A 12,380-nucleotide genomic window follows, 5' to 3' on the forward strand; every position below is an offset into this window, starting at 1 on the left:
AGTCAGGAGGGCCTGAGTTCAAATTCGGCCTCAGACACTTGACACACTAGCTGTGTGACCTTGGGTAAGTCATGTAACCCCAATTGCCCTGCCTTCCCCCCCTCAAAAAAAAAAACCATATCCCTCCATTCTGTTAACAACCAATAAATAAACTTGGGGATTGGGTTGTGTGTCTTATCAAAACAAAATATTTCAATCCGTTTTTTAAAATGCCCCATTATTCCTCTACTAATATTCACTATTAATGGAAACAATAAGGGTTGGAAACACTAGAAAAAAATAGAATTTAGGGACTACAGAGCAAAGAATCATTATAGAGTTAATGTATAATTACAATTATTCTTTTTGCCCCACACTTCTCCAAGAACAGCCTATACTTACATCCGCCATTTCTTACCCTACCTCCTTAACCCTCTTCAGTTTGACTTTTATCCCCACAAATCTCCTGAAACTACTCCCTGGAAAGTCACCGATGGCCAAATTCAATGGCCTTTTTAATTTAATTTTTATTTTTCCCCCATCACATGTAAAATCAACTTTTACCATTCATTTTTAAAACTTTAAGTTCCAAAGAAATGTGCTTCAATCTAGATTCAGACACCATCAGTTCTTTCTCTGAGGATGGAAGGCATTTTTCATTAAAAGTCCTTCAGAGTTGTCTTGGATTGTTGTATTGCTGAGACTAGCTAAATCATTCACAGCTGATCTTCTTACAGTATTGCTATTATTTTGATGCACTTTGCATCATCTCATGTAGGTCTCTCCAGGTTTTTCTGAGAGCATCCTGCTCATCATTTCTTACAGTGAGATAGTATTCCATCATAATCGCATGCCTCAGTTTGTTCAGTCACTCCCCAATTGATGGGGCATCTTCTCAATTTTTAATTCTTTGTCAGTGGCCTTTTCTGAAAGACACTTGATCTCCTTGGCCCCTGTAGCACTGACCTCTGTAAAATTAAGGGGCTAGACTAGAGGATGTCTAAGGTCCCACTAGTTATATAAATCCTATGATCTTTTGACCACCTAGCATCAAACCTCTCCACACTTGGCTTCTGTGGCTGTGAACTTTTACCATTCTGACCATTTCTTCTGTCTTTTCTGGTTCTTCTTTTTCCTTGCCCCTCAAATGTAGTTGTTCCCTAATGTTCTGTTCTTAGCACTTTCCTCTCTCCCTTGGCAATCTTATTCTGATATCACTTGTATGCAGATAACTCCAATTAATCTAGCCTCTTTCCTGAACTCTAGCTCTGGATTTTTAACTGTACGTTGGACATTTCCTTCTACTTGTCCTATTAAACGCATCAGACTCTACGTGTTCAAAACATCTCTCCAGATTCCTTTTCCAAAAGGAAACAGGTACCTTATGACTTACCTGTTTCTATTAATTGTCCTCCTATTTTCCCAGGCACCCGTGTTTGTAACCTAATCATTTGGTTTGTCTTCTTTTTCACTCCTCCCTTTCCTTCATGCCATCTATTCCCATCCACTTAGGTGCCAGGTGTTTCCATTTTATTTCAACTTGTGTTTTACATCTTGCTCTTTCCTTCAATTCCCACTGCTGCTACCTTGTTACTGCAGACTCTCATCACCTCATGCTTGTGACACTGTAATAGCTTCCAAAAGTCTTTTTGCCACTAATCTCTTCACACTTCTAGTTCATCTTTCACTCTAACGCTAGAATAATCTTTCCAAAGTATTAACTCTGATTCTGTCACTTTCATGCTTAAAAATTTTCAATGATTTCTCTTTGCCTTTTGAATAAGTCTGGAATGTCAGAGGCATAGTATGCCACAGTGGATAGAAAGCTAGCCTCAGAGATAGGAAGACGTGGGTTCGGTTCCTGTTTCTGACACTTACTGGCTATAGAATCCCCTTAACTTCTCAATTTCCTAAAAACCTGTCCAAGAATATTGAAAAGGAAGTGCTGATGAGAATTGGTTGAGAAAGCTTCAAAGTTCCAGTTCTTTAGTTTGGCATTCAAGGCTCTCTACAATCTAATTCCAATCTACCTTTCTAGCCTTCTAGCCTTCTTCCATATCAGTCCCCAACATAGATCCAATGCTCAGACCAAATGATTTTGCTTTCTTCCAATATCTTTTGCCTTTTTACATGCTTTGTCTTTGCTCATGCCACTTCATCCATCTAAAAGCCTTTTCCCTCTTCCAAACCTTACTTCTCCAAAATCTGTTTAATGTTTCAGTGCTCAGCTTAAACATTGCCTCTTCCAGGAAGCTTTCCTTGATCAACCAAACTAGAATCGATTATTTCTTCGACTGAACTTTTGTAGCATCTTATAGAATTTTCATGGCATGTAACACTTTGTATTGTAGTTATTTGTGTATGTGTCCTATTTCCTGTACTATGTCAGAGACTCCTTCAAGGCAGGGACTATACCTTTGTATTTTCCATAGTGCCTTGCATATAGTATCTAAAAGAATCTTTGTTGAATGCATGAGGCACTATTGAGCATTTAGTAAACCTCTATACTGGGCATTAAGATATCTTCTAGGCTAAATTATGGATGAGTGGCATGCTTGCCTCTGCCACATATAAACAATAAGAGCAACAAATATTCAGAAATGGCAGTCATTGAAGGCAGGCTGCTTGGGGAAGGCTTGTGGGATAAGACACTAAGATTGAAATTAGGCTTTGAAAGAAAGAAAAATCCTAAATAAGGAACAGGACTTTCATATCTATTTTGATGAATACAGTACAATACAAAACATAGGCAAGAGCATAGCTGGCATGGTGAAGAGAGAATGAAGGTTAAAGGAACCAAATTCAAGAGCTGATTTTGGCACACTCTAGCTGTTTATTATAGACAAGTCATTTTACTTTTTTGAATCTCAATTTCTCCCAGGATGTTACATACAGTATAGTTAGTGCTTAGTAGATGTTTGTAGAATTGATTTTTACAGTAGAATCTGTCACCTTTTTTAAAAAATAATTTTTTCGTCCTTCATTTTCTTTTTTTTTAAATTTATTTAATATGTTTTCAGCATTGATTTTCACAAAAGTTTGAATTACAAATTTTTTTCCCATTTCTACCCTCCCACTCCAAGATGGCGTATATTCTGGTTACCCCGTTCCCCAGTCAGCCCTCCCATCTGTCACCCCACTCCCCTCCCATCTCCCTTTCCCTTCTTCTCTTGTAGGGCAAGATAAATTTCTATGCCCCATTGCCTATGTATCTTATTTCCTAGTTGCATGCAAAAACTTTTTTTTTGTTGTTGTTGTTTTTGAACTTCTGTTTTTAAAACTTTGAGTTCCAAATTCTCTCCCCTCTTCCCTCCCCACCCACCCTCCCTAAGAAGGCAAGCAATTCAACATAGGCCACATGCATATCATTATGTAAAACCCTTCCACAATACTCATGTTGTGAAAGATTAACTATGTTTTGCTCCATCCTAACCTATCTCCCTTTACTGAATTTTCTCCCTTGACCCTGTCCCTTTTTGAAAGTGTTTGTTTTTGATTACCTCCTCCCCCCATCTGCCCTCCCTTCTATCATCCCCCCTTTTTTATCTTCTTCCTCCTTCTTTCCTGTGGGGTAAGATACCCAGTTGAGTGTGTATGGTATTCTCTCCTCAGGTCAAATCCAATGAGAGCAAGATTTACTCATTCCCCCTCACCTGCCCCCTCTTCCCTTCCTACAGAACCACTTTTTCTTGCCACTGTTATGTAAGATAATTTACCCCATTTTATCTCTCCCTTTCTCCCCCTCTCAATATATTCCTCTCTTATCCCTTAAATTGATTTTATTTTTTTAGATATCATCCCTTCATATTCAACTCACCCTGTGCCCTTTGTGTGTGTGTGTATATATATAATATATATATATCTACATATATACATACATAGACACACACATATGTATATATATGTATATACATATATATATGCATATTCCTTTCAGCTACTATGATATTGAGGTTTCATGAATCATATACATCATCTTTCTATGTAGGAATGTAAACAAAACAGTTCAACTTTAGTAAGTCCCTTATGATTTCGCTTTCTTGTTTATCTTTTCATGTTTCTCTTGATTCTTGTGTTTGAAAGTCAAATTTTCTATTCAGCTCTGGTCTTTTCACTGAGAAAGCTTGAAAGTCTTCTATTTTATTGAAAATCCATATTTTGCCTTGGAGCATGATACTCAGTTTTGCTGGGTAGGTGATTCTTGATTTTAGATTTTAATCCTAGCTCCACTGACCTCCAGAATATCATATTCCAAGCCCTTTGGTCCCTTAATGTGGAAGCTGCCAGATCCTGTGTTATCCTGATTGTTTTTTCACAATATTCAAATTGTTTCTTTCTGGCTGCTTGCAGTATTTTCTTCTTGATCTGGGAGCTCTGGAATTTGGTGACAATGTTCCTAGGAGTTTTCTTTTTGGGATGTATTTGAGGAGGTGATCGATGGATTCTTTCAATTTCTATTTTACCCTCTGGCTCTAGAATATCAGGGCAATTTTGCTTGATAATTTCTTGAAAGATTATATCTAGGCTCTTTTTTGATCATGGCTTTCAGGTAGTCCAATAATTTTTAAATTATCTCTCCTGGATCTATTTTCCAGGTCAGTGGTTTTTCCAATGAGATATTTCATATTGTCTTCCATTTTTTCATTCCTTTGTTTCTGTTTCATAATATCTTGATTTCTCATCAAGTCACTAGCTTCCACTTGCTCCAATCTCATTTTTAAGGTAGTATTTTCTTCAGTGGTCTTTTGAACCTCCTTTTCCATTTGGCTAATTCTGCCTTTCAAGGCATTCTTCTCCTCATTGGCTTTTTGGAGCTCTTTTGCCATTTGAGTTAGTCTATTTTTTAAGGTGTTGTTTTCTTCAATATTTTTTTCAGTTTTTTTGGGTGTCCTTTAGCAACTCATTGACTTGTTTTTCATGATTTTCTTGCATCATTCTCATTTCTCATCCCAATTTTTCCTCTACTTCTCTAACTTGCTTTCCAACTCCTTTTTGAGCTCTTCCATGGCCTGAGACCAGTTCATGTTTTTCTTGGAGGCTTTTGGTATAGGCTCTTGGACTTTGTTGACTTCTTCAGGCCGTATACTTTGGTCTTCTTTGTCACCAAAGAAAGATTCCAAAGTCTGAGACTGAATCTGGGTGCGTTTTCGCTGCCTGTCCATGTTCCCAGACAACTTACTTGACCCTTGAGTTTTTCGTCGGGGTATGACTGCTTGTAGAGCAAAGAGTACTTTGTTCCAAGCTTGAGGGGATGCACCGTTGATTTCAGAGCTATTTCTATACAGCCAGCTCTGCCACACCAGCACTCCTCCTTCCTCAAGAACCACCAACCCGGACCTGACACAAATCTTCAGCAGGCTCGCACTCCTGCTCTGATCCGCTACTTAATTCCTCCCACCACGTGGGCCTGGGGCCGGAAGTAACTGCAGCTGTAGTTCTGTAGCTGCACCTCCCCCCGCTGCCCCTGGGGCGGTGGCCGAACCTGAACTCTGTCCCCTGAAGCTTTTCCCACTAACCTTTTCTGTTGTCTTTGGTGTTTGTGGGTTGAGAAGTCTGGTAACTGCCACAGCTCACTGATTCAGGGTGATAGGGCCTGTTCTGCCTGGCTCCTGGTCTGGCTGGTCCTGCTGCCTCCCATGCTGAGCTCCACTCCCCTCCACTCCATGCACGATAGACCTCATCCAGCAACCATCCAGGCTATCCTGGGCTGGATCCCTGCTTCCCTCTGCTATTTTGTGGGTTCTGCAGTTCTAGAATTTGTTCAGAGCCATTTTTTATAGGTTTTTGGAGGGACGTGGTAGGGAGCTCACGCAAGTCCCTGCTTTCCAGCTGCCATCTTGGCTCCACCTAAAAAATAATTTTTATTGAGATTTTTTTACACCACCTAAAATGTCCCCTTGTATTCCTTTAATTCCCCCTTCCAGAGAGTCATCTCATATAATAATAGAATTTTTTAAAAGAAAAAGAGTAAGAAGAAAAAAAATCAGCAAAATCAATCAATATAATTGCAAAAAAACTGATAATTTATGCAATGTTTGTATCAGTAAGGCAAGATTCACAATATCGATGGTGACCATGAATGTGCCTGTATAGTTCTGAATCCCAGAATATGAGACTCTCCACATAAAGGCAGAAGAAGTATAACATTTATTCAGACACTAGAGGATCAAATCCCACAACCATTAACTCCAATTTCACTTAGCAGCAATTGTATCCCCAAATCAGTAAGTCTACTTTATTGTAATAGCAAGGAAATTAAAACACAATATCGCAGCAGGGAGCCAAGCCATCCTGGAACCTCCCCCTCTGCTGGTACCTTCCTGTAAACACTCACAAATCCTAGTTGTCTGCTTGCCTGCATCCTCTCTTCCCACGGTTCTGAGAGCTTGCACACACACACACACACACACACACACACACACACACTTTCACTCTTTTTAGGGCCTGAGGGCTTCACACCTAATTAGCAAAAGAGTGTGGACCTTCCCACAAACTAGTCTCCCCTAATCAAGCTTCCCTTAACTAGCTCCACCTGAGGCCTATTAAGGGGATGAATGGGCAGGGAAGATCTTTAATCACAATTAGCAGCACCACAATGTTCCATACTTGTGGACCCCTACCTCTGCAAGAGTATAGGTGGAGGTGACTTCTCACATCTCTTCTTTGGAGCCAAGCTTGCTCTTTATAATTTTGCAACCTTCACTTGCAATCATTTTGTGGTTGTTCTTTTCATTTACATCGTGTAGTTATATATATTGTTTTCTTGGCTCTGCTTACCACACTTAGCATCTTAGTTCACATAAGTCTTTCCACATATCTCTGTATTCATTATATTCATCATTCCTTACAGCGTAGTAATATTCCATTACATTCATATATCACAATTTGCTTAGCCCTCCTCCCAATCACTGGGCATCTACTTTATTTCCAGTTCTTTGCTACCACAAAAAGTTCAGCGCTTATTTTTCAATAGAGTACTCTCTTTTTAAGGAAGGGATTGGAAAGCTTATTTTTCAATAGAGTACTCTCTTTTTAAGGAAGGGATTGGAAACAATGGGAGGTGGGAGCAATAAACCATTATTTCTGACTTCATCAATTCAACAACATATGTTTGTTTATTAAGCATATACTATGTATTAAAACTTTTCTAGCCACTGGGTAAGATACAAAGTTTAGATAAGAGATAGCCCTGCTCTCATGGATCTGACTAGGTGGAGGGATAAGGCACAAACACAGATAATTATAGTTCAAAATATTATATGATAAATGCATTGGAGTTTCCAAAATTCTAATATGGAAGACTGTACCTGATTAGAGGGACTGGGAAAACTTCATAGAAGAGATGGTACTTGAATGGGACTTTTAAAGATCTGGATTACAGAAGCCAAGGAATTCAATAGGTGACAGAGGAGAGAAGACATTCTAGGTATGAGGAACCAAGAAAAGGCACCAAGGTGGGAAAACATAGGGTGTGTTCAGAAAATGGAAAACAGTCTAATTTGGTTGGAGTACAGAGTTTATAGAGGGTAGCCAATGAGGTATCAGGATGGAAACGTAAGATGGCACCAGATTGGAGAGGGCCTCATATATATGATGGTAGAGGAGATAGAGGTGAAAATACCCCTGAAAAGGCAAGGAAGAAGTTGTTCTCAGATAGTAACTTGGGAGAGTGGGGGTGGGGAAGGGGAGAGGAGAAAAAAACAAGAAATGTTTGAAAGTCAATATGCTGAGAAAGACCAAAAAAAAAAAATTAAGAAAGGAATTCGACTTAAGGGAGAGGAATAGGTTCTCATGGAGGGAAACTAGTGGCCTAAAGGAAAATTGGTCCATTGATGCCCCTACCTCTAGGTAAAAATGAATCCAGTCTTTATTTGGAAAGGAAAGCTAAGAATAACAACAAAAAAGTATTTATTTTTTAGCTCTATTGGGGAGAAGAGAAAGATTAAAAAAAAGCATGGGACCGTTGCAAGGGAGTAGACGCTGATAACTAGGAAGAGAAAGGAGACAGAACTCAGTTCTTATATTGTTTCTGTTTTATCTGCCAAGGACAATTATCTTTGAGCCGGAAAGGACAGAGCAAATATATCCAATAGGAAGATGTTACTCAAGGTAATTAAGGAGGGAGGAAAAGAGTGAGAAGCAGTGTGGGTATAGGGCCAGACTTGGAGTCACAAAGATCTGAAATCAATTCTTGACCCACACTAGCAATGGGACCAGAGGAGTCACTTGATATGTCTGACAATTCTCTAAGACTGAGTTACTGATGAACTGTGGAACTGTGTCTATGGAGGGAATTTCTACACTGGGAGTTCCCTACACAGATAGAATTCCTATCTACCCTTATCGATCTAAGACATCTGGCCCAGATCCTCTGGTACTGAGAGGACTGGCAGATGTGTGATTGATGAGCCACTCTTAGTGAGCTTTGAAAGATCACAGAGAATAGGTAAAACAAAACAAAAACTGCAGAATTGGAGAAGGACAAATGCCCTGATTTTCAAAGAGGGGAAGTGAATAGAATCAGCAGATTATAGGATAGTGAGCCTGACTTTGATCCCTATCAATTTTCTATAATGTATTGATTGGTAAAAGGACAATTCGTAAAAAAACCAAACCAAAAAAGGATCTGTGCTTGGCCTTATGCTATCTAACATTCTTATCAATGACTTGTGTTTTGAGGGCAGAGATACACGTTTATCAAATTTGCAGATGACACAAAGCTGGGAGAGGTAGATAACCCATTAGGGGACCTTAACAGGTAAGAACATTGGGTCAAATAATATGAGATGAAATTTAATAGGAACACATCCATGTCAAAATGTCTTACATTTGGGTTAAAAAGTTAAACTTAAGAGGCAGGGCTGGACATCTGAAAGAGGTCTGGAAGTTTTAGAGGACTTCAAGTGTAATATGGATCAACGATGTGATATGGTAGCCAAGAAAACTGACATGATTTTAGGCTATATTAAGAAAGGCATGACCTTCAGGAATAGGGAGGTATCAGTCCCTTTTTACTCTGCCATCATCAAACAACATCTAGAGTATTTGTGTTCCGTTAGAGATGCCACAGTTTTTAAAGGATATTGATATTCAGGAGATTGTCAGAGTGGACAACCAGGATGGTGAAGACCTTGAGTTCATACTACATGAGGATTGAAGGAGCTGGAAATGTTTAGCTTGGAGAAGAGAAGATTCAGTGGAAACATGATTGCTATATTCAAGCATTTAAAGGGCTGTCATATGAAAGAGAGATTGATATCTTTTATTTAGCACCAAATGAAAAACTATTGCGGGTGAGGTTCTGAGTGAAAGGTTGTACAAAGGTAAATTTAGGTACAATATAAAGAAATATTTTATAGCAATTGGGGTTATCCAAAAATGGAAGGGTCTGCCTCAGGAAGCTGTGGATCCCCCTTGTTGGAGTTCTTCAAGAAAAAGCCAGATGTCTACTTGTTAGATAAGTCATAAAGTGAATTCTTTTTCTGGTAAGCTCACTGTAGTTTTTATCAACTCTGAAATTCTGTAAGTCTGTTCAGTGAAGGAGATGAAGCATCCACATTTGCCACCCATTTCTGTAGGGCTGAGATACATTTTTTTTCCCAGAGGGACTCTTCACTTCACTGTATCCTTGTTTCTCCCTATCTCAGCCCATCCTTGCAATCCAAAGTCCTACATTCCTTACAATTCTGTAGGTAAAAAAGAAATGTTTCTCCCCTCATCCTTTTAAAACAGAATATAGAAGGGTGAGCAACTGAGAATTGATTAAAAAAAACCACCCCCCCAGCCCCCTCCCCCCAAAAAACAAAGATGGAAACAACTGGTGCTCTTTACTGTGTCTTTCTGATTCAGAACTGTAGGCTTACCTGACAGTAAGAGGCATGTTCTTAATTCTGTATAGTCTCTTATGTAATCAATCAATTAACAAGTAAGTCTGAGAATACACCTTGTGTTAGATACAGTATTCATTGCCATGGGGAATACAACAAAATAGTCTGATGAGATTCTTGTCATGCTTAGAATTTTAGAGTTAGAGAGACTTTCAGAAGTCATCTGGCCTAATTTTGTTACTTTGGCTAAACTATCTCCCATTTATCCTTACCAAAAATTCCCCATGATATTCCCTTTCCCTGCCTTTTCTTGGGCCAATACCTAGGCAAGGAATGCCCCCTCTCCTCCTTTGCCTGTTGAATTCTTGCCTATTCTTGAAAGCCCAACTAAATTGTCACCTCTCCCTGAAGTTTCCTCTGCTCTCCATGTGTCAGGAATAACCTGCTCTCTGCTCATCCCCTCATTTCACTGGGCAAGCTTTATTTATAAAGTGTTCTTGTGTATTTCAATTTCCTGAGTATGGATCTTAGTCTCCTACTAGACTGTGGGTGCTACTGGGACTTAATTGAATCTTTTCTAAACTTTGTATCTCCTACAGCATCTAGCACAATGATTTGTACACAGCATTTTGTGGTCATTTAATTCCAGCGAAACTGAGGCCCTCAGAAGTGAAGGGGCTTGACAAAAGTCACACAGTAGTAAGTGATATACTCAAGCCAAGATCTCCTGATTCCCTGCCTTGATACGTAATACAGTGATATGGCAGGGTAGGCAGGATGGGAAGTTGCTTACTAGTGTGATTTCAAGGGAGTCAGGAAGTTTCTCCCATCTAAAAAATTTCCTCCCACTCAAATACCAAAATGCCAGAAATTCCACTATTAGTGAGACATTCATTTGCCTCTCTGCCAGTCTTTTAAGGTGGCAGAGATAACACACTGTCATTTATACCTGTTGGTCTGTAATTTAACAGATGCTTTATTCCTAGGAAGGTTACCTGGGCAGCATAAAGTATAGGGAACATGTGGCATATTGTTAATATTACACTGACTGGTATAAGGAGAATAGAGAAAGGAGTATAAAGATTGCCTTAGCTAAACTTTCACTACCTTTGCACCTGAACCTTTAAACAACATACAGTATAAAAAGACAGATAATGCATCGATCTAGTCAGTCAATCAACTAGCATTTATTAAGCCTTTACTATGTTCCAGGAATCATACTAAGTTCTGGGGATACAGTGAAAGGCAAACAACAGTACCTACTCTTAAAGAGTTCGGTCTAATGAAGGAGACTACAAGTAAATAACTACGTACAAACAATATACATTGTATATGTATATGAGGATGTGTATATATACACACGTAGGTTAAATTGGGGATAGTCTCAGAGGGAAGGGACCAGGGTTAAGGAGGACAGGGAAAGACTTCTGTTAGAAGATGGGGCTGTAGGTGAGACTTGAAGGAAGACTGGGAAGGCAGGATGCAGATGGGAGGAGGGAGAGAAGACTAGGCACGGGAGACAGTCAGTGAAAATGCCGTTGGGAGAGGGAGCGTCGTGGGCAAGGAGCAGCGAGAAGGCCAGTGTCTGGATCACAGAATAAGAGGGAAATGTAAGTTATGAGAAGACTGAGGACATGGGAAGGGGGCAGGTGATGGAGGGCTTTCAAAGCAAAACAGAGGATTTCACGTCTGATCCTGAAGGTAACAGGGAGCCCCTGGAGTTTACTGAGTTGAGGGGGTGACACGGTTAGATTTGTGTTTTTAGGAAGATTAATTTGACAGCTTGAGTGAAGGATGTATTGGAGTGGGAAAGACGCTGGAAGTAGGGAGACCAAGCAGCAGGTCATTGTAACAGACGGGTGTGGGGTGATAACGGCCTACGTACGCCAGGGTGGTGGTACTGCCAGAGGAGACACCTGAGCGAAAAAGAGAGAAGTAAAGGTAGAAACGACAGGACTTGGCAGCCGATTGGATGGGGTGGGGGTGGGGGTGGGGGGGAGGATGAGCGTGTAAGGAGTTGAGGATGACACCTACATTGGGAGCCTGGATGACTAGGAGGATGGTGATGATGTTCTCGACAGTAATAGGGAAGTTAGGAAGGGGGACGGGGGGATTTTTTGGGAAAAATACTGAGTTGTTTTAGAACATTGAATTTTAAATGTCTACAGGACATCCAGTTCGATATATCCAATAGGCTGTTGGAGATGGAAGACTGGAGATCATGTTCAGGTAGGTATTTGATAAATTCTTTTTACCTGATAGAAAAAGCAACGTCTTTGGGGGGTTCTGGGTAGAGAAATTTGCATGACAGTGATTGTTGGTGAAATCTAGTCTTCCAGACAAGAAGATATGAATTTAATGTTTTTCCTCCTCCTCCCCCACTGTAAGTTTCAAGAGAGCATGGACTGTGCGTACTCTAGAGTAAATTCACCTTAAAGTCTAGAAAAGTATTCTTCGTACAGTAGGCACTTGTTATATTAAAGGAATAGATGAATTAATGTGTCAGTGAATAACAAAAGAGTGCAGGAAAACAATGGGACATACTTGAAATAGAGATAGTCAGAAAACATCTTG

Source organism: Trichosurus vulpecula, chromosome 8 (assembly GCF_011100635.1).
Source record: "Trichosurus vulpecula isolate mTriVul1 chromosome 8, mTriVul1.pri, whole genome shotgun sequence".
Classification (NCBI taxonomy): Eukaryota; Metazoa; Chordata; class Mammalia; order Diprotodontia; family Phalangeridae; genus Trichosurus; species Trichosurus vulpecula.